We start from the raw sequence: 23,177 nt of genomic DNA on the forward strand, positions 1-23,177 counted from the left end.
AGTCGTGTCTGACTCTTTGTAACCTCATGGACTGCAGCATGCCAGGCTTCCCTGTCCATCACCAACTCCCAGAGCTTGCTCAAACTCATGTCCATCAAGCTGGTAATGCCACCAAACCATCTCATCCTCTGTTGTCTCCTTCTGATCCTGCTTTCAATCTTTCCCAGAATCAGGGTCTTTTCCAATGAGTCAGTTCTTCACATCAGGTGGCCAAAGTATTGGAGTTTCAGCTTCAGCATCAGTCCTTCCAATGAATATTCAGCACAGATTTCCTTTAGGATGGACTTGTTGGATCTTCTTGCAGTCCAAGGGATTCTCAAGAGTCTTCTCCAACACCACAGTTCAAAAGCATCATTTCTTTGGTTCTCAGCTTTCTTTATAGTCCAACTGTCACATCCATACATGACTAATGGAAAAACCATAGCCTTGACTAGATGGACCTTTGTTGGCAAAGTAATATCTCTGCTTTTTAATGTGCTACGTGGTCATAACTTTTCTCCCAAGGAGCAAGTATCTTTTATTTATTTATTTTTTGCATGTAGATGTGAATTTTATTCCCTTAATTATGCTACGTTTAATTGGACCATTCTGGAGTAGATCATAGAATCAGACAAAATCTAGAGTTTAAAAGTCACCCCAGAGATTATCTCAGCCCACAAAGCTTATTTATTTTCTCTCTCTGATATGTTTTGATTCTATTGACTTAAATTAAATTTTATTCAATGTCAATTTGGCCTTTGTATTTATTTATTTTTAATATAAATTTATTTATTTTAATTGGAGGCTAATTACTTTACAATATTGTACTGGTTTTGCCATACATCAACATGAATCCACCACGGGTGTACATGTGTTCCCCATCCTGAACCCCCCTCCCACCTCCCTCCCCATACCATCCCTCTGGGTCATCCCAGTGCACCAGCCCCGAGCATTCTGTATCATGCATCAAACCTGGACTGGTGATTTGTTTCACATATGATATTATACATGTTTCAATGCCATTCTCCCAAATCATCCCACCCTCGCCCTCTCCCACAGAGTCCAAAAGACTGTTTAATAATCTGTGTCTCTTTTGCTGTCTCACATACAGGGTTATCATTACCATCTTTCTAAATTCCATATATATGCGTTCAGTTCAGTCGTGTCCGACTCTTTGCGACCCCATGAATCGCAGCACGCCAGGCCTCCCTGTCCATCACCAACTCCCAGAGTTCACTCAGACTCACGTGCATCAAGTCAGTGATGCCATCCAGCCATCTCATCCTCTGTTGTCCCCTTCTCCTCCTGCCCCCAATCCCTCCCAGTGTCAGTCTTTTCCAATGAGTCAACTCTTCGCATGAGGTGGCCAAAGTACTGGAGTTTCAGCTTTAGCATCATTCCTTCCAAAGAAATCCCAGGGCTGATCTCCTTCAGAATGGACTGGTTGGATCTCCTTGCAGTCCAAGGGACTCTCAAGAGTCTTCTCCAACACCACAGTTCAAAAGTATCAATTCTTCGGTGCTCAGCCTTCTTCACAGTCCAACCCTCACACCATACATGACCACAGGAAAAACCATAGCCTTGACTAGACAGACCTATGTTGGCAAAGTAATGTCTCTGCTTTTGAATATGCTATCTAGGTTGGTCATAACTTTCCTTCCAAGGAGTAAGCGTCTTTTAATTTCATGGCTGCAGTCACTATCTGCAGTGATTTTGGAGCCCTCAGAAATAAAGTCTGACACTGTTTCCACTGTTTCCCCATCTATTTCCCATGAAGTGATGGGACCAGATGCCATGATCTTCGTTTTCTGAATGTTGAGCTTTAAGCCAACTTTTTCACTCTCCACTTTCACTTTCATCAAGAGGCTTTTTAGTTCCTCTTCACTTTCTGCCATAAGGGTGGTATCATCTGCATATCTGAGGTTATTGATATTTCTCCCAGCAATCTTGATTCCAGCTTGTGTTTCTTCCAGTCCAGTGTTTCTCAGTACTGTGTTGGTGTTTTTCTTTCTGGCTTACTTCACTCTGTATAATAGGCTCCAGTTTCATCCACCTCATTAGAACTGATTCAAATGTATTCTTTTTAATGGCTGAGTAATACTCCATTGTGTATATGTACCACAGCTTTCTTATCCATTCGTCCGCTGATGGACATCTAGGTTGCTTCCATGTCCTGGCTATTATAAACAGTGCTGCGATGAACATTGGGGTACACGTGTCTCTTTCAATTCTGGTTTCCTCAGTGTGTATGCCCAGCAGTGGGATTGCTGGGTCATATGGCAGTTCTATTTCCAGTTTCTTAAGGAATCTCCACACTGTTCTCCATAGTGGCTGTACTAGTTTGCATTCCCACCAACAGTGTAAGAGGGTTCCCTTTTCTCCACACCCTCTCCAGCATTTATTGCTTGTAGACTTTTGGATCGCAGCCATTCTGACTGGTGTGAAATGGTACCTCATTGTGGTTTTGATTTGCATTTCTCTGATAATGAGTGATGTTGAGCATCTTTTCATGTGTTTGTTAGCCATCTGTATGTCTTCTTTGGAGAAATGTCCGTTTAGTTCTTTGGCCCATTTTTTGATTGGGTCATTTATTTTTCTGGAATTGAGCTGCAGGAGTTGCTTGTATATTTTTGAGATTAATTCTTTGTCAGTTGCTTAATTTGCTATTATTTTCTCCCATTCTGAAGGCTGTCTTTTCACCTTGCTTATAGTTTCCTTTGTTGTGCAGAAGCTTTTAATTTTAATTAGGTCTCATTTGTTTATTTTTGCTTTTGTTTCCAATATTCTGGGAGGTGGGTCATAGAGGATCCTGCTGTGATGTATGTTGGAGAGTGTTTTGCCTATGTTCTCCTCTAGGAGTTTTATAGTTTCTGGTCTTACATTTAGATCTTTAATCCATTTTGAGTTTATTTTGTGTATGGTGTTAGAAAGTGTTCTAGTTTCATTCTTTTACAAGTGGTTGACCAGTTTTCCCAGTACCACTTTTTAAAAAGATTGTTTTTTCTCCATTGTATATTCTTGCCTCCTTTGTCAAAGATAAGGTGTCCATAGGTTCATGGATTTATCTCTGGACTTTCCATTTTGTTCCATTGATCTATAGTTCTGTCTTTGTGCCAATATCATACTGTCTTGATGACTGTGGCTTTGTAGTAGAGCCTGAAGTTGGGCAGGTTGATTCCTCCAGTTCCATTCTTCTTTCTCAAGATTGCTTTGGCTATTCAAGGTTTTTTGTATTTCCATACAAATTGTGAAATTATTTGTTCTGGCTCTCTGAAAAATACCGTTGGTAGCTTATAGGGATTGCATTGAATCTACAGATTGCTTTGGGTAGTATACTCATTTTCACTATATTGATTCTTCAGATCCATGAACACGGTATATTTCTCCATCTATTAGTGTCTTTGATTTCTTTCACCAGTGTTTATAGTTTTCTATATTGCCGGGGTCCAGCCCCGGCTGATCCAGGGTATTCGAAGTGGGGACGGCGTTGGCGACCTATTTATTTAAATATTTTATCAAAGATATAAAGAGTAATAGGATGAGGATAGCTCAGTAGGAAAATTCAGTGGAGAAAAGAGGCTGAGTAGCTTGGTTTACGCGGGAGACCAATAAAACTTCAAGACAAGAAGTTTGTACTACTTGTGTAGGCCGCAGGCGTTCTTCCATTCTCCCGAAGGAGAGGAGACACTGAGGCCTCCCCGTTCGGATCTTAGAAGCCCAGGCATAATTAGCAAGCATGGCGGGTTCCGCACTCCAGATGGAGACTCAGCCAGAATTTGAGAGAGAGAGCGACATGGGGAGACCAAGTTTCAGTGAACAAGGCCCGCACTTTATTTTCCAAAGTAGTATTTATACCTTAAGTTGTGCATAGAGGATAATGGGGGAAGGGATGGAGTCATGCAAGGACAGCAGTTCCTGGTCCTAATCAAAGCCAGGCTTTCAAACTTATCATATGCAAAAGTTCAGGTGAATTACATCATCTTCTGGCCAGAAGGCCTGTTAACATTTTAAGAAACTTATCTTTCTCTAAAGGTGATTATTCCAAAGTCAGGCACTGGCCTCCAAAAAAGCATTGGACAAAGCTGCATTCCTATAGGGCAAAGGTGAGGTGGGCTCAATCAAGAAAATAATTAACTCAAGGGTCCAAGGTTACAAACATTGAGGCTACTACTTACATTTCTATACACCCATTATATCAATCAATACACTGCCAAGGACACAGTAGGTAAGGAGTATGGAGACTTAGCAGCAAACATTGGCCCAATAAGTGAAAAACCCTTCACCAATACAATTTCTAATCAATCTTTTAACTACTCAAAGGAATCTGTGTTTAGACAGATTAGAACATCTCCTGCCTCTCACAGTTGGGAGGCTCTGAATAATCACATGTGGCCGGAAAAACCTATTCAGGCAGGCTAGAGGATTTCCAAAGGAGTTTGTAGGTTAAACACTGTCACACCCAGGAATTATTAACTGGAGCTGTAAGCTAACTCTTTTTTCAGAGAGAGGTAGTGGGGAACAACCCCCCGTAAAGTCAGAGGTGTAGGTGAAAGCACAAAGCAGAAAGTAGGCAGACTCTGGTTTTGGGGGTAGATGCTCGAGAATTTCCAGGAAGACTCCTGAGGCTTGATCCCGCCTTTGCATATGCCAAGCCTCCTTCCTCATGACCTTTGCCATGGGCGGAGCTCACTCCCCGCTCTATATATAGGTCTTTTGTTTCCTTAGGTAGATATATCCCTAAGTATTTTATTCTTCTCATTGCAATGGTGAATGGAATTGTTTCCTTAATTTCTCTATTTTCTCATTATTAGTGCATAGGAATGCAAGGGATTTCTGTGTGTTGATTTTATATCCTGTAACTTTACTATATTCATTGATTAGCTCTAGTAATTTTCTGGTGGAGTCTTTAGGGTTTTATATGTAGAGGATCATGTCATCTGCAAACAGTGAGAGTTTTACTTCTTCTTTTCCAATTTGGATTCTTTTTATTTCTTTTTCTGCTCTGATTGCTGTGGCCAAAACTTCCAAAACTATGTTGAATAGTAGTGGTGAAAGTGGGCACCCTTGTCTTGTTCCTGGCTTTAAGGGAAATGCTTTCAATTTTTCACCATTGAGGATAATGTTTGCTGTGGGTTTGTCATATATAGCTTTTATTATGTTGAGGTATGTTCCTTCCATTCCTGCTTTCTGGAGAGTTTTTATCATAAATGGATGTTGAGTTTTGTCAAAAGCTTTCTCTGCATCTATTGAGATAATCATATGGCTCTTATTTTTCATTTGTTAATGTGGTGTATTACATTAATTGATTTGTGGATATTGAAGAATCCTTGCATCCCTGGGATAAAGCCCACTTGGTCATGATGTATGATCTTTTTAATGTGTTGTTGGATTCTGATTGCTAGAATTTTGTTAAGGATTTTTGCATCTATGTTCATCAGTGATATTGGCCTGTAGTTTTCTTTTTTTGGTGGAGTCTTGTCTGGTTTTGGTATTAGGGTGATGGTAGCCTCATAGAATGAGTTTGGAAGTTTACCTTCCTCTGCAATTTTCTAGAAGAGTTTGAGTAGGATAGGTGTTAGCTCTTCTCTAAATTTTTGGTAGAATTCAGCTGTGAAGCAGTCTGGACCTGGGCTGGAGCAAGCATCTTTTCATTTCATGGGTGCAGTCACCATCTGCAGTGATTTTGGAGCCCAAAAAACTAAAGTCTGTCACTGTTTCCACTGTTTCCCCATCTATTTGCCATAAAGTGATGGAACTGGATGCCATGATCTTCATTTTTTGAATGTTGAATTTTAAACCAGCTTTTTCACTCTCCTCTTTCACTTTCATCAAGAAGCTCTTTAGTTCTTTAGTTCTTCTTTGCTTTCTGCCATAAGAGTGGTGTCATGTGCATATCTGAGGTGATTTCTCCCCGTGATCTTGATTCCAGCTTGTGCTTCATCCAGCCTAACATTTTGCATGATGCACTCTGCATATAAGTTAAATAAGTAGGGTGACAATATACAGCCTCGACATAGTCCTTTCCCAATTTGGAGCAAGTCTGTTGTTCCACGTCCAGTTCTAACTGTTGCTTCTTGACCTGCATACAGATTTCTCAGGAGGCAGGTCAGGTGGTCTGGTATTCTCATCTCTTTCAGAATTTTCCACAGTTTGTTGTGATCCACACAACCAAAGCCTTTGGCATCATCAACAACACAGAAGTAGATGTCTTTCTGGAACTCTCTTGCTTTTTCAATGATCCAAAAGATGTTGGCAATTTGATCTCTGGTTCCTCTTCATTTTCTAAATCCAGCTTGAACATCTGGAAGTTCTTGGTTCACATGCTGTTGAAGCCTTGCTTGGAGAATTTTGAGTGTTAGTTTGCTAGCATGTGAGATGAGTGCAGTTGTGCAGTAATTTGTCCTTCTGATACCACCCATCACAAGCTTGACAGGGAAAGATGGAGAAAAACCTGTTGCTGCCCACCCACCTCCTGGTTCCCCCAAGTCCATATGAAGGAAGGGTGACTGAAGGGGTCTCTCTGTGTGCCTGTCCCTTACTTGGTGAGCCAGGGAAGAGATCAGTGAGCATCGATTCTGGGGTGGGGAGTCTTCTTTCACTCTTCTGTGCCCCTGGGGTTGGGTGAGCTCCAACAGCCCCTCAGTTCTGCAGGGCGACTAAGTCCACATGCTGCTGTGTGAACTTGTGCAAGTCACTTGACTTCTATGAGCTGGCTTCCTCATCTAGCTCCCAGGGATAATAGTACAAACTCCCAGGGTTGCTGAGAGGATTAAATGATATACCACCAGTTGTTGTTGTTCAGCCACTAAGTTGTGTCTGACTCTTTGTGACCCCATGAAGTGTAGCACTCCAAGCTTCCCTGTCCTTCACTCTCTCCCTGAGTTTGCTCCAATTCATGTCCACTGAGTCAGTGATACCATCCAACCATCTCTTCCTCTGTCGCCCCATTCTCCTCTTGCCCTCAATCTTTCCTAGCATCAGGGTCTTTTCCAGTGAGTCAGTTCTTCCCATCAGGTGGCCAAAATATTGGAGCTTCAGTTTCAGCACCAGCCCTTCCAATGAATATTCAGGACTGATTTCTGTCAGGATTGACTGGTTTGATCTCCTTGATGTCCAAGGGACTCAAGAGTACCCAATTCTTATCGTTAGCTCTGGGTCTCCAACCTGGCTAGCACCTGGCACCGTGGTTGGCCCTCTTCAGTCCTACTTGGAAAAGTAGCATCCTCAGATGCTCTATAACTGTGGGCTCCATCCCCTGGGCTCTATAACTGCTCTCCACCTCATAGCCACTAGCCACATGCAGCTATTCAGTGTCTGAGGCTATGGTGTGTCTGAGTCAAGATGTGCTGTGTTTTATTATTATCATTATTATTTTACACAGAATTTCAAAGACAATATGCAAAGAGGATGTAAATATATCATGAATGATTTTTACTTTAATTATATTAATTACATGCTGAAATGGTGAATAGTTTGGATATATTAGGTTAACTAAAATATATTATTAAAATTAACCTCACTTGTTTCTTTTTACTTTCACAATGTGACTACTAAAGAAATTTAATTACATATGTGGCTTGCATTATATTTTATTGGGTGACGCTGCTCTAGAAGTTGGAAAGACCACTTCCAGGGCATCTTCCTGGTGGCTCCCTGGAAAAGCAGCCTTTGCAATTCCCACTGAATTCCACTCAACCTCAGCCACTGAAGAATGTTTGCTTCCCAGACAGCGTCTGGGTTCCAGAAACCACTCAGGGTGGCCTCACTCACTTCTCCCCAGTTCCCCACATATCATGCAGCCACCCGGGCAGCTCTGACCCCTCCAAGAACCTGAGTGTGGTGACAAAGCCCACAGCCCCTTCCTCCAAATTCTGACTGCTTAGAACCTCGACTCTGTGTGGGAATTTCCCCTGCATCACTTTCTCCCTCCCTGCAGCCACCAGAGAGGTGGCTTCCTTGTCTCAGGCCCTGAGTCAGCTCCAAGGAATCCTCTCTCCTCTCCAGAGGGTTCTGAGGGTGAGAGGCCGGCTACATGATGCTCGAGACTATGGACTCAGAGAGATCTGAATGGGAATTGAGACAGCTGAATGTCTGGGCAAATCTCCTCTACTCTACATCTAAGTTTGCTCATTTATGAAATGGGCACAATCATTGTACCTGCCCTATGGGGTTTTGGGGATTAAATGACGTTGTCAATGTGTGGCCCTGGCACAGTGCCTGGGTTATCATAAGTGGTAATTATTTAAGGACAGGAAAGGGTTAGGGAAATGGCTTTTGGCCACAACCTCATTCAGCCAGACTGAAAGAGGAGACAGGGCCAGGGTTGGGAAGGAGGTGGTGGGACTATAGTTCCCTTTCGAATTTAGGCTATAGGTAGTCGAATATACAGCCCTTCTGGCCCATTTTCAGAAGAGGAAATTGAGGCTCACAGAGGTGAAGTGACTTGCTCAGTGACGGGGCTGCCTGGTTCCGAAATCCCTGCTGTTTCTCTTACACTGCATCCTGAGGTCTGAGGACGGTGGAAGTGGATTCAAGATCATTTGAGAGGAAAATTGAGCTGAGATGGCCCCCTTCCCACTAGTGATGTCAAGTCTTTGAAAGACATTTTCCACAATTCCTGTCCTAAACTGGGTTCCCCCAGCAGACCTAAAGCCAAGAAGTTGGGTACAGGTAGCTCCTCTAGGTAGAAGGTAACACCAGAAAACACAGTTGGGGGCAGAGAAGTGAGACCTGGGAGGCAGAGAGCCCAGGAAAATGCATCTGATGAACAGGACAACACTGTGGGCACCTGCGCTCAACCCCATTGGGTGCCCTTTGAGCGGGTATACAGAACACACAGGCTTCAACAATACGTGAGCCATGAACTTCCAGATGTTCAAGCTGGTTAGAAAAGGCAGATGAACCAGAGATCATATTGCCAACATCCTCTGGATCATCAACAAAGCAAGAGATTTCCAGAAAAAACATCTATTTCTGCTTTATTGACTATGCCAAAGCCTTTGACCGTGTGTATCACAGTAAACTGTGGGAAATTCTGAAAGAAATGGGAATACCAGACCACCTGACCTGCCTCTTGAGAAATCTGTATGCAGGTCAGGAAGCAACAGCTAGAGCTGGACATGGAACAACAGACTGGTTCCAAATAGGAAAAGGAGTATGTCAAGGCTGTATATTGTCACTGTGCTTATTTAACTTATATGCAGAGTACATCATGAGAAACTCTGGGCTGGAGGAAGCACAAGCTGGAATCAAGATTTCCAGGAGAAATATCAATAACCTCAGATATGCAGATGACACCACCCTTATGGCAGAAAGTGAAGAAGAACTAAAGAGCCTCTTGATGAAAGTGAAAGAGGAGAGTGAAAAAGTTGGCTTAAAGTGCAACATTCAGAAAACTAAGATCATGGCATCCTGTCCCTTCACTTCATGGGAAATAGATGGGGAAACAGTGTCAGACTTTATTTTCTGGGGCTCCAAAATCACTGCAGATGGTGACTGCAGCCATGAAATTAAAAGACGCTTACTCCTTGGAAGGAAAGTTATGACCACCTAGACAGCATATTCAAAAGCAGAGACATTACTGCGCCAACAAAGGTCCATCTAGTCAAAGCTATGGCTTTTCCAGTAGTCATGTATGGATGTGAGAGTTGGACGATAAAGAAACTGAGCACCAAAGAATTGATGCTTTTGAACTGTGGTGTTGGGGAAGACTCTTGAGAGTCTCTTGGGCTGCAATAAGATTCAACCAGTCCATCCTAAAGGAGATCAGTCCTAAGTGTTCATTGGAAGAACTGATGTTGAAGCTGAAACTCCAGTACCTTGGCCACCTGATGCAAAGAGCTGACTCATTTGAAAAGACCCTGATAGCTGGGAAAGATTGAAGGCAGGAGGAGAAGGGGACGACAAAGGATGAGATGGTTGGATGGCATGAGTTTGGGTAAACTCCAGAAGTTGGTGATGGACAGGGAAGCCTGGCGTGCTGCAATCCATGGGGTTGCAAAGAGTCAGACATGACTGAGTGACAGAACTGAACTGAACTGAACAGAACACACACCAGAATTTTCAAATGGGGAGCTAAAGGCTCAGTGTTGGTCCAGCTCCCGCCCCTCACAATTGAAGGGTGCCCATGGATGTATGGAATCTCTGGCATTTCCCTGCACAGGCTCCCTTGGCACTGAAGGAAGCCCTCAGGTAGAGAGAGAGAGAGAAAGAGAGATGGAAGCTGGACTGATATGGGCAGGTAGTCTGTGTGCCAGAGCCCTATGCCTGGAGATTCCTCTTGAGAAAAACTTTCAAACTACAGTGATGTTCATGAAAGTTGGATAGATGATAGATAAGAATATTTAGATATATTTATATAGATATATATAGAGAGAGATTTGTTGTTTCTTAGTCACTCAGTTGCGTCCGACTCTGTTGTTACTCCATGGATTGTAGCCCACCAGGCTCCTCTGTCCATGGAATTTCCCAGGCAATAAAGCTGGAGTGGGTTGCCATTTCCTTCTCCAGGGGATCTTCCCGACCCAGGGATTGAGCCCATATCTTCTGAATTAGCAGGTGGATTCTTTACCACTGAGCCACCAGGGAAGCCCCATAGAGATATTTAGAAGTAACCTAAATGTCCAGCAAAGAGTCGAACACAACTTGGCAACTGAACAACAGTGACAAATGTTCAGCAAGAGGGGACTGAGTAAATCATGATGCATTCACAAGATAAAATATTCTGCAGCCAAAAATGAAGACTGAAGCAACAGGGAAAATCCTTTGGAAAAGAATGTTGCATCAAAATGGCACCTGCACATGGTCTGTGCCATGGATGGTGCATCAATCAGGGCCCTGTTAGGGAAGTAGAACCCGTAGGAGACGCATTATGAGGGTTAGTGCCAGGAACTGGCTTATAGAGCTTGGGGACTGGTAGGCAAGTTTGAAGGACTCAGAGTCTAGGCTCGCCTGAAGCCATGGAGCCTACAGGCATCCGGCATCATCAAGCTGACCCCACTCCAGCCTGAGGCTTGACCTTTCCTGTGCCCCACCCCCTTACCCTCCTCCTATCTGAAGATGTAAGGTGGCGGGTGGGGATCACTTTCTCTCCTGTTTTTCAGACTTGGCCTCAGCATTCATCATCCCTGGGCTGAGTGCCTGCCTGACACATCGCAACCCACCCCACCCCCCAACCGCCATTACCTCCCAAGGCCTCCTGGGGCTGGGTGGGGAGGGCTGCAGGGGGGAACAAAGCCTAAACACATGGATCCCATCAGTGACCTCACTCTGACTGGCCATGGCTAGATTTTCCCTGGCCTGGGTGTGTGATCTGTACAGGTCCCCCAGGACGAACCAAGACAAAGTAGGAAGTAAGTCAGGCTATGAGTAGCTGTATTACCTTGGGCAAGTCCCTGCCTCTCTCTGGGCTCTATGGCCACCCCTGATTCTAACGTGGGAAGTGTTTGATTATGCCAGTGTCACCCTCTGTGCATCCTGGGGTCAATGTCCAGAGCTAAACTGCCCAAAGCAGGGCTGTGTAGATGTGGGGGCTGGGGCTAGTGGCACAAGAGGGAGCCCCCTGGTCTGGGGCAGGGGCGTTTATGCCTGGAGTCAGATCTGCCCCTACTGGCTCCACACCTTATGCCTCAGTCCTGGGCTGAGCCCACCAGACCCAGGGACCCTGTAGGACCCACTTCTGAGGCATCAGTGCCCACCCCAGTGTTGGCACAAAGGAGGCAGAGAAAGGAAAGAGAAAGGGAGGCAGGGAGGGAGGAAGACAAAGATAGACAAAATGAGAGGGATTGGGACTTCACCACCACTGGTGATCCAGTGGTTAAGACTGAATTTACAAGGCAGGGGGATCCCTGGTCAGGCAACTAAGATCCTACATGCTGTGTGCAGCCAAAAAATAAAATTTAAAAAAAAAAAAGAGGAAAGGATGAAGGGAAGAAAGAAGGAAGGAAGGAAAAGATAGTGGGGCTAAAGCAGAGGAACTGGCAGAGGGGATGAGTGAATGAAAGAATGAGTGAACAAGTGACTGAGTGAGTGTGAGGCAAGGCTGAGATGAGGCCATGTGCGGTGAGCAGTCCATCACCTACGGAGCCCAATTTTCCTGCTGGGTCAGAACAAAGTGCTAGACGGACAAGCCCGGTCCTTTTGACAGACAAAACCACTGAGGCACAGAGAGGGGAGGAGAACACAGGAGGTTGTGCAGTGAATAGAGGCAGGGACAGGACCAAGGCTCGTGGGCCAAGGCTCTTCCCAAGACCATGCTCGGAGGAGAAGTGGTTTCCTAGAGTCCAGTGGGAAGGTGACTTTGGTGTTGGGCCAGGGCCCAGGAGGGAGGCAGGAGGGGGGCGCCCTTGGATGGGTGGTGCAAGGTGGGGACCGGGTTCGGAGAGGCCAGTGAGCAGCAGTTGACCTCTCCTGATGTGACCACAGCTGTCCCGGGACCGGGGGGCATGGGCACCCCCTGGGCCTGGGGGCTCCAGCAGCTCAGAAAGCCCCCTCCCTGGAGCCACCATTCTCACCAGCTTGGGCGTCCTAGCATTTTCTCAGCCTGTTCCTTTGGCCCTGGCTACCATCTCTTCTCTCCCCCTCTACCCACTCTCTCCCTTCTGGTCTCTCCTTCCTCCCTATTGTCTATCCTTGGGTGTTGGTCTCTCCCTGGTCTCTGCCTTTCTCTGCTCTCTTGGTCTCTGTCCTTATCAGGCCATCCGACTCTGGCTCCTGCTGTCACATCTGCCTAAGTTCCCATCTGCTTGACGCGTTCCCTCTCTTGCTCGGTTCCGTCCTGGTGTTCCCCTCTGTCTCTCTCTTGTCACCTCCAGTCCTGATTTTCTCTCTGTCTCTGTCTCATACTCCCTCTTTTCAAGTCATCAAAGGCCCTGCTCTGGGCAGTGCCGCCCCTCCCAAAGCCCAGTCATGCCCATCTCTGGTGACAATTACCCTGGCTGGAATGGAATCTTCCAGTGCTCCAGAAAGACCCACAGGCATTACATGGGGACCAGATGGTGACAGATTCCTCAAGAAACTAACCACTTTTAAAGGGCTTGGGGCCTCAGGGGAGGCCACACCAACCGAAGAGCAAAGATCTACAGTCCTGTGGCTGCCAAACCTCCTCTTGGGCAAACCTCTGGGAGGCACAGGAGGCGGTGCCAAGAGAAAAGGTATATCTTACTGTGTGTAAATTATGCCTTAATTTAAAAATTGGAACAGGAAGGCAAATCCAACCACATTACTCACATCTGTGCAAACCTGACCAGTGGCTCCTAGCTTACTCTTTGCAATCGTTTGTAAGGCCCAGTATCAGTGTTTTTCAAACTGTGGGCCATGACTTTTTAGTACAGGAGGGGAAATCAATTTGAGGATCGTGACCAGCATTCTTTTCTTAGTGAAGTAGAATGAAATGAAATATAGGAGTGTGTGTATATAGTAAAGGTATGTTTTATGAAATGTTGACTTCAGTGTTATTTTTGTATATGTGCGTTTATACTGACCTTTGAAGTGAAGTCACTCAGTCATGTCCGACTCTTTGTGACCCTATGGACTATAGTCTGCCAGGCTCCTCCATCCATGGGTTGAAAGTCATTCAGTCGTGTCTGACTCTTTGCCACCCCAGGGAATTCTGCAGGCCAGAATACTGGAGTGGGTAGCCTTTCCCTTCTCCAGGGGATCTCCCCAGTACAGGGATCAAACCCAGGTCTCCCTCATTACAGGCGGATTCTTTACCAGCTGAGCCACTAGGAAAGCCCAAAGCTGCACCCCAAGTGTTTATACTGAATTGAAATATAAAATGTATTTCTTACTGTGGGTTATAATCAACCAAAAATAAAAGTGCTCAGTGTGCCCTGCTCCCCAGCCCCGTTATCTGTGTACTTTATCTCCTCTCTTTCTCCCTGACTCTGCTGCAGCCTCACTGATTTTCTCATTGTTCCTGCATCACTCTTGCCTCAGGGCCTTCATGCTGGCTGTTCTGACTGGAACATTCCTACTCCAGATTCCCCATGGCTCCCTCTTACTTCTTCCAGGTCTCAGATGTCAGCTTCCAGACAGTGGCCACCCTGTAGTCCCCTTGCCTCATTTTATTTTCCTTCAGAGCACTTCTTTCCATTTACCTGGAATAGTATATATTTATTTGTCTACTTCTCTCCACTAGAATGTCAGTTCCTTAAAGGCAAGGACTGTGTCAGTTTTACTCACTGTTGTACCCCCACGTTTAGAATAGTGCTTGGGACACAGCAGACATTTACTGAATATGTTCCATTGAATCATTACCGTCTTTGCCCTGATAGGACATCCAATATTGTTTAGAAGACCTCTTACATTTCCTGGAAGCTGCCTTTATTCTACACTGAAAGGAGAGGGGACACACCTGAGAATTCAAGGGGGTTCCCCAACCCGTAAGACCCGAGCATCCTCTGGAATCTCTGCTGCCTCACTGGAATTCCAGCGAGAACTGGCTCCCTGGCCCCTTCCGGAGCAGCTCAGCTGGGATTTCCTATTGTCCACAGAGATCCCGGTGGTCTGTGCAGAACCCCTGGGCCTGTGCCCAGCTGAAGCAAACAACATGGAAATGTTGGGATGTCTCACTCCAGTCGACAAGACTTGTGGGCAGAGTGCGCCAGCTGAGACAGAAACAGAGAAACCTGAACCCTCAGATGGATGGGAGAGGGGGGCCTCCTAGCATGGGCGGCAGCCTCGCCACCATGCCCCATCCCACCAGTGGCAGCCAGAGAAGCCCTTTCAGGAGCCCACACCTGGCTTTGTGGGGAAGGATGGGGATGGGGGGCAGTGGGGGAGGAAGAGACCACACCTCCAATAGTCTGAGGATCAGAGCAAGTTCCCTCTATCAAATTGATCTTGTTCTCCAAGGTGGTGAATCTCAGGCTCAGAATGCTGGGAATTTCTTAGAGATTAAAGAGTAAAACTCCACCATTTCACAAGCAAAGAAACCGAGAGCCAGACCAAGGAGCAACACCCCCAGAGTAACATATTGAGGTGAGTCTAGAACCTGTATCTTGCAAACACCACTGTAGGGGTTTTGGACCAGGAAGAAGTTACAGGGCAGGCCAGGGGCAGCAGGGGCAGAAAGCACTGAAGCATAACCATTGAGCCCAACCTAGTGCATCGGGGGATCTCCAGCACCCGGGTGGCGTTTGAACTGGCTCTTTGATCCTGGGGGTGGGCTTGGGATTGAGAGAGATTTAGTTAAGCTAAGTTTCAGAGGTGGGGACCTAGGAGGAACTGTGTGGCTAGTATCCAGATTGGGTGTGTAGTGGTGAGAGGGCAAGCTCAAGATTTTGTCTTGGTTGTCAGCAGTTAGCCTTAGGCCAAGTGGAAGAATTAATGGTCAAGAACTTAATGCTAGGAAGAGATCAGGGACCACAGGAGTGTGCTACCCATCCCCACCTCAGTTCTCATGATCTCTCCCCTAACCCTACCTGACCCTGCCCTGCCTCCCCTCCCTAAGGCAGCACTGTCCCTACAGGTGGCGTTTCTCCTTTGCCAAGTGCCAATGCTATTTTGGGATACGGAACCTGCCAGTTGCTTGGAGACTGGGCTAAGGCCCCCACCTCCTGCAGGGATGCTGAAGGTCTGGGAAGCAGGAGCAGGGCCTGGGAAAACATGCCATCAAAGCTGCCTGGGCAATTCCCTCCGGCCATGGAGAAGAGAGAGGGCTGCAGGGTCACAGCACGCAGCTAAATATAGGGACGTTTGGAGGTGGAAGTGGTTCCTGCCGGCTGCAGGGGGCCATCCAGTTCCTTCATCCCCGAAGCTGGGAGGAGGCTCTTGGGAACAGCATTTATGAGACAGCGTGTGCTGGGCTCAAGCACTTGGAAGACCTCCATCTGGATTTGGTGTCAGATGTCCATCTATGGCCAGTGTGATCGCATTGATTATCCCCTGTCTTATTTATTAATTCCAACCATATCTATTTGGACTTAGAGCTCAGGTTCAGAAATCCCTGCTTGTAGGAAGAAATGCTTTCCTGGGGAGACAAACTTGTAAATGGCCAACGACCTGTGGGTAAATGGCATGAGGACTGAGCCTTGAACATCACTGTCTATCCCGCTAGAATGTGAGCTCCCGGAGGCAAGGGTTTTTGTCTGTTTGGTGCACTGCTATATGCTCAGTAGCCCCTAGATCAGTCATGTATTTGACTCAATAAATATTTGTTGGATAAATAAATATTTTATTCAAAAGGTGCTCAATAAATATTTGTTGGATAACTGAATATGTGACTCTGCCCAGACAATCAGAATGGTCTTTATGGAGCAGCAGTCTGTGGCTCTTGAAGGAAGGATAAAATTTTGAACCAGTCCACTGGGGATGGGAATATCAGGCAAAAAAGACTTCCATTGAAAAGACAGAAAACATATGATATACTCAGGAACACTGAATTTAGTTTTATATGGGAGCCAAAGTGGGAGGAATAGTGGAACAGATCCCAAGGGGCTGTGAAGATGGCCAAGGACCCTGTTGTGCAGCCCAGAGGTGTCCAGAATGGTGTGCACAAAGTGACCCATTCTTGTAGACAGAACATTCTAGAATATTTATTTATACTTGCCTTTACCTTTTAAAAAAAGGAAGAAAAAATTAAGCACTACTAACATTAACCAAATAGACTAGGTCATATGTCCCATATCCCAGGTCTCCTGAGGAAGCTTGGATGGTATCCCCACTCCCCTGATGATGACTTCAGTTAACCTGCCACAGGCCTCATTCAGGCACTTAATTTTACAAAAACAAAAGTCTTTAAATAATTGAATCTTTACCAAACATGTTATTGACAAAGGCAGGGGCCATAAAAATCTTTTGCACCATAGAGAAATTTTCTGGTTGTTTCATAGCAAAGTCATTAAAAGAGTTGCCGCCATTCTGGGGGGCTGTGCTGGGTTTTTGTCGCTGCTTGGGTTTTTGTTTCCGGTTGCAGTAAGCGGGGGCTACTCTTCCTTGCAGTGTGCGGGCTTCTCATTGTGGCGGCTTCTCTTACTGTGGAGCACAGGTTTCAGTGTTTGCCACTCCCGGGCTGCAGAGCACAGGCTCAATAGCTGTGGCGCTCAGGCTTAGTTGCTCCACAGCACGTGGGATCTTCTCAGATGGAACTGGTGTCTCCTGCACTGTCAGGCAAATTCTTTACCACTGAGCCACCAGAAGAGCCCAAGAGTTGCCACCTTAAAAATGAGGTTTTTCTGTTTTGTTTTGTTTTACAAAAAGACAAACCATCCAAATGTGCCAGCTTTCTTTGTGATGACAAGGAAATGCTATCCAGTAGAAGCTAAAACAAATGAATGCCATAGGTAAAGATGTTTTAAGATTAAAAGAAAGGAACCACTTTGGGAAGGAAACTCGCACTACAGACAGAATACTTTGCAGACGTATTTTGGAACGATTTTGTTACTGAGCATTGTCTGTTGCATCTGTACATTTGAAATATAATATAATATAAAGAATTTTAAAATCTTCTGACTGAAGAGTTTCAGTTGGTTTTGAACTCTTTTTTGTCAAAAATATTTTTAAAGTAACACCTTCTGATTAGTTTCCAACAAGAGATTGATATCATTTAAATAAAATTACAAAAACCTCTGCATGGAATTAAAAAGTTCACACCAGCCTATTATAGAGTGAAGTAAGCCAGAAAGAAAAACACCAATACAGTATACTAACACATATATATGGAATTTAGAAAGATGGTAATGATAACCCTGTATGCGAGACAGCAAAATAGACACAGATGTATAGAGCAGTCTTTTGGACTCTGTGGGAGAGGGTGAGGGTGGGATGATCTGAGAGAATAGCATTGAAACATGTATATAATTATATATGAAACAGATCGCCAGTCCAGGTTCGATGCATGAGACAGGGTGCTCAAGGCTGGTGCACTGGGATGACCCAGAGGGATGGGATGGGGTGGGAGGTGGGAGGGGAGTTCAGGTTGGGGAACACATGTACACCCATGGCTGATTCATATCAATGTATGGCAAAAACCACCACAATATTATAAAGTAATTAGCCTCCAACTAAAATAAATAAGTTTTTAAAAAAAGAAAAGAAAAAATAAAATAAAAAGTTCAAACTGTGTGATTTAGTAAGCACAACCAGGAACATTCTTCTTCCACATGGAGCATCTGCTCTTTATGAGGTATGTATACTTTTCAACTACAACAGAAATTAAACCAAATGAAAATATACATGGAGTTTAGTACCAGATTCTCAGTTAATGAATGCACCGCATCATGAAACCAAGGTTTTATTTTAAATGAACCACACTTTTTTTTTTATTGAAGTACAGTTGATTTCTAATGTTGTGTTAATTTTTGCTATAGAGCAAAGTGACTTACTTGGTTATACGCTCTTTTTATACTCTTTTCCACTATGATTTATCCCAGGACATCAAATACAGTTCTCTGTGCTATACAGTAGGACCTTGCTGTCCATCCATTCTATGTAATAGTTTGCATCTCAGTTCAGTTCAGTTCAGTCGCTCAGTCGTGTCCGACTCTTTGCGACCCCATGAATCGCAGCACGCCAGGCCTCCCTGTCCATCACCAACTCCTGGAGTTCACTCAAACTCACGTCCATTGAATCGGTGATGCCATCCAGCCATCTCATCCTCTGTCGTCCCCTTCTCCTCCTGCCCCCAATCCCTCCCAGCATCAGAGTCTTTTCCAATGAGTCACTTCTTCACATGAGGTGGACAAAGTACTGGAATTTCAGCTTTAGCATCATTCCTTCCAAAGAAATCCCAGGGCTGATCCCAAAATTCCAGTCCATCCCTCAACCTTCCCTCCCCCTTGGCAACCACAAGTCTGCTCTCTATGAAAAATGAACCACATTTAAGTACAATTTTTAGTAATAGTATATATAATCAGAGAAAGAAGATTTTTTAAACCATTAAAGAAAAAGAAAACAAAACATAAAATAACTGATTTACTCTTTCATTCTTTTTTCAGTTTCTATTTTTTGGTATATGTTTTATCATTTATCTAGTATATTTGTATGGTGGCATATGCATATAATTTACAAATAAATGTATACATATATTGGTTAGATTGCATGAACTTTGCTTTTGCTGATGGGAGGGTGAGGTTCATCTGTGGCCAAGAGTGATGGGGAAGTTAGGGAGGAATTCTGGAGGGAAAGGCTGGATCCATATTAAGGCCACTTTGGGCACGTGAGGCCCAGTGTCTAGACAGGAGACTGGGCTGTGATCTAGACTGGATTCAGGAGGGGGCCTGAGCTGGCCCTGGAGCTGAAGGGAGGGTGGAGTGGGGAGTGGAGGATGCCTGCGGTGACAGATGGGATGAGGGGTGAGAGAGCTCCAGAGGCACCCCTGCTATTGCCTTGGTCCATGTGATGAGGTAATGATGTGGGGTCCCTGATAGAGGAGACGACCAAGGCCCTGGGAGAGTCTGCTCTCCCTGCAGGCTGGCTCAGCTCCAGGGCCCAGACAGGGCCTCCTCCTGCCTTGTTGTCCTGCACAGCCCAGCTGAGCCAGGGAGGGCTGCACCAGAAGTGCTCATGCTAGCAGCCAGTGTGGGGTGGCCAGAGCCCCAGGTCCCAGGCTACCGGGTCTGAGGTTACCCTGGCAACAGACTCTGTTGTGATGCTACACAGAACCAGGGGCCTGTTAGTCAGAGCCATGCAGGAAGGTCCCCTCTGGCCCTGGAAGGTCTGGCAGGCCAAATCTGGACATGCCTGGGAGTGGCCCAACAACTCGCCATTGTCTGGCCTGGCCCTGGCTGCCAGGCCAGGAGAAGAGCAGTTGGTCAGAGGGGACTGGGGTTTGAAAGTCAGTCTGTCCATTCACAAACTGTGCTCAGAGAGCAGGCAAGTCAGCCCTGCCCTTGGTGTTGGGGAGGAGCGCCCCTGTCTTTCGAGTGAGATGGGAGAGCAGCACAACTAAGACACATCCTTCCAAGTACGCCTTACTCCCTGCAGAGTTCCCGTGGGAGCTCACTGCATTCACACCAGTGGTGTGACTGGAAGGCTCACACTTCAGGATCCCCCGTGGGGATGACTTCAGGGGAAAGGCGGCTCACTTCAGACCTGAACTGATATGTTCTAATCTAGCCTGTGGTGTTGGAGAAGACTCTTGAGAGTCCCTTGGATTGCAAGATCAAATCAGTCAATCCTAAAGGAAACCAGTCCTGAATATTCATCGGAAGGACTGATGCTGAAGCTGAAGCTCCAACACTTGGGCCTCCTGATTGAAAGAGCTGACTCATTGAAAAAGGCTGGGAAAGATTGAAGGCGGGAAGACAAGGGGCCAACAGGGGATGAGATGGTTGGTTGGCATCACCAACTTGACGGACTTGAGTTTGAGCAAGCTCCAGGAGATGGTGAAGGACAGGGAAGCCTGGCATGCTGCAGTCCATGGGGTTGCAGAGAGTTGGATACGACTGAGCGACTGAACAACAACAACAGCAAATCCTGGGATACACAGTCCCCTTGTCCCTGGGCCTCAGTCTTCCCATGGGATGCCAGCATGCTGCCCAAGAGACTTGCCCCATCTCCCGGGTCAGAGAGCCCATCTCCCTGACCTGGTTCCTGCCAGCCCCCACTCCATCTACATCCAAAATTTTTTTTCACTTTTTGGTTAAATTTCTTGGCAGCATTTCACAGTGGACACCTGAGGGATCTTAGGTCCTCAAGCAGGGATCCAACCAGCAGCAGGAGTCTTAACCACTGGGCTGCCAGAGAAGGCCCCATCCACCCTAGCCCCGTCCCCCTCCCTCCTCCACCCTCCCCGCATCAGGTCGCTCTGCCAAGTTACTGAGCTCCCCTGCTGCTCCTCCAGTTTGCTGCTCCTGCTGCGGGGCCAGTGAGGAAAGTGGTGAGAGACCCTGGGCCCAGCAACACCCCTCTTCACCCCGCTAAGACTGAGGGAACCCACTGGGCTACTGTCCCCAGGCAGAGGTCCCTTCCCTGCTGTGCCCAGCCCCCTGGCCCCTCTGTGCACACACAGATGCCCTCAGGAGTACAGTCTCCTAGTGACTGGCCTCCCTGGAGCCACTTCCCTCCCCAGTCTGTTCTGTGCATGTCAGTCAGGAGGGTAAAGAGAGTGACCTCACAGGGAGGCGCCCCTACCGAGTGAGCTCCCACACTTCTGATCACATTTAAGGAATTGTTATTTTTATTATTAACGTGGGCGTCTCTTGTTGGCTTTTTTGGGCTGTTTGGTGAATAATTCAGGCGTGGGTTGGGCCCCACTTCCCTTGACCTTCCATTGGGTCCAGGGGTTGCAGTGGGTGGGGGTGGCTGGGTGGGAAGCCACGCCCTCCAGGAAGAACCTGCCTCTCAACCAACGTGCCTGTCAGGAAGCTGTGTCAACAGCAGAGCAGACCTGAATCACTCGGCCCTCCCCTCCCTGCCCCTTGGGGAACTCTGAGAATAGATCCAGGAGCCCTTCCCAGAAGCTGCCCCAAGGCTCAGTCAGAATCCCGCCCCTGCCAGTCACCTGAGCTCTGCATGATCCTCACCCCCAACCTCCCCCTCGGCCTTCCCTCCTGAATCTCACATCCCTGTCACAACCATCTCTGCGGGCCCTGCTATTTCCCGCTGATCTACCCTTGCGCAAGCTGTTCCCTCTACCTGGACTGCTTTCTTTCTTCTGAGCCATTGCCCCCAGGAAGTGCACCCAGATTCCCCCGCCTGGAAGGGGTCTTTTCCTCAGCACCTTGTAGGCCCCACTTTAAAGGCCCCCAGTTGGAGCTCCAGCTCCTCACTGCAGCAGGAGCAAGGGCTGCAACCTTCATATGGGACCCTCCCTTTTTTCTCTATTTTACGAATGAAGACACTGAGGCTCAGAGAGGCAGAGCTAGGCTCCAAAGCGAAGTGACAGAGCAGCAGCCCCCTCAGATGACCGTCTCAGACCTGCTTGTCTTCAGTGGACAAATGTCCTGAAGGAAATCTGAGTTAAAAAAAAAAAAACAAAAACTTAATTAACCCAAATCAACTCTCCAGTCATCCGGTGACTCTCCCAGATTCATTCCTCTGGACAATTAGCACTCTAAACCTCTTTTTCCGGTAGAGATATGGTTCCTAAAAACATCCTCAGGGAATTCAAAGATCTGGGAGGGATCTGGGAACCAGTTGTCTCCTCCTTATGAGCCTGGGTCTGCCTCCTGAGGGGGACTCCCGGCAACTCCTGGAGAGCCCAGCTTCCCCAGCACCAAGGGCAGTATGTTCACTCTTAATTTATGCTCATAGCAACCTAGCTCTGTGGGTACTATTATCCTCATGGCATGGGGTCAGGGGAGACTGAGGCTCAGAGAGGTTGGCAGTAACCTGAACAGATCTGCCTAGCTCTTAAATTCATGTCGGTACCCTACCAAGTGGGGACCTCCCCTCCCTTTGTTTCCCAGGGCAACCCCTCCCACTGTGGCCAGGGGTCCTCTGCCAGGGGAAAGCATTAGGCAGCTCCTTTTGCCAGAGGAGCTGCCTTGGGGATCACAGAGCTTGGCTGAGCTCCCACACCTCCTGCTCTGGCCCTGTCCCTGAGGCCATGTGGATGGTGGTTCCCTCTTCGTGTAATGGAGGCAGCTATTGAGGAAAGGGTCCAGACTTGGAGTTGGGAGCCTGGGGTTCGACTCTTTGGTCTGCCATTTATTTGCTGCACCATGACCTTGGATTAGTCACTCACCTCCCTAAGCCTCCGAAGAATTGTCTCCTAGATGAAATGAGGGCGTGGAGGGTGACATGAGCAGGATCACAGTGGGCTTCCCTGGAAGTGAGCTGGGTGTGAGGTCACGGTGGAGGGGGGCAGGCAGGAGGAAGTTCGGTCCAAGAGACCAGGCCATCCCAGGTGCGGGTCGAGAAACCAAGCAGGAAGGAAAGGCGGGTACGAGAGCCAGGACGTGCTTGTCCGTAAGTTCAGGGCACATGGCTCCCCTCCATGGGCAGAAGGCAGGAAGAGCTTTCTCCCTTGGAATGTGCCCCTCCACCTCCTCCATGCTGCAAGACACAGACCTTCAGCATTTGGGCTGAATTAAGAGCGTCAGACGTCAGCTGCCTCTGAATCACAGGCTGCTCGAGCCTGGAGAGGATATGGGATCACATCTTCACACTTACTGTCTGGAAGACTCTGGGGGTCGTCGGGGGTGCCCAGGAGGAGGGGTCTCTGGGCCCCACTCTGGCTTCTCTCACAACAGCCCCCCTTATCTGAGTTATATATTAGGTTCCCCTTATTTGAAGTGGAGAGAGAGTTCTGC

Source organism: Bos indicus, chromosome 15 (assembly GCF_029378745.1).
Source record: "Bos indicus isolate NIAB-ARS_2022 breed Sahiwal x Tharparkar chromosome 15, NIAB-ARS_B.indTharparkar_mat_pri_1.0, whole genome shotgun sequence".
NCBI classification, from domain to species: domain Eukaryota; kingdom Metazoa; phylum Chordata; class Mammalia; order Artiodactyla; family Bovidae; genus Bos; species Bos indicus.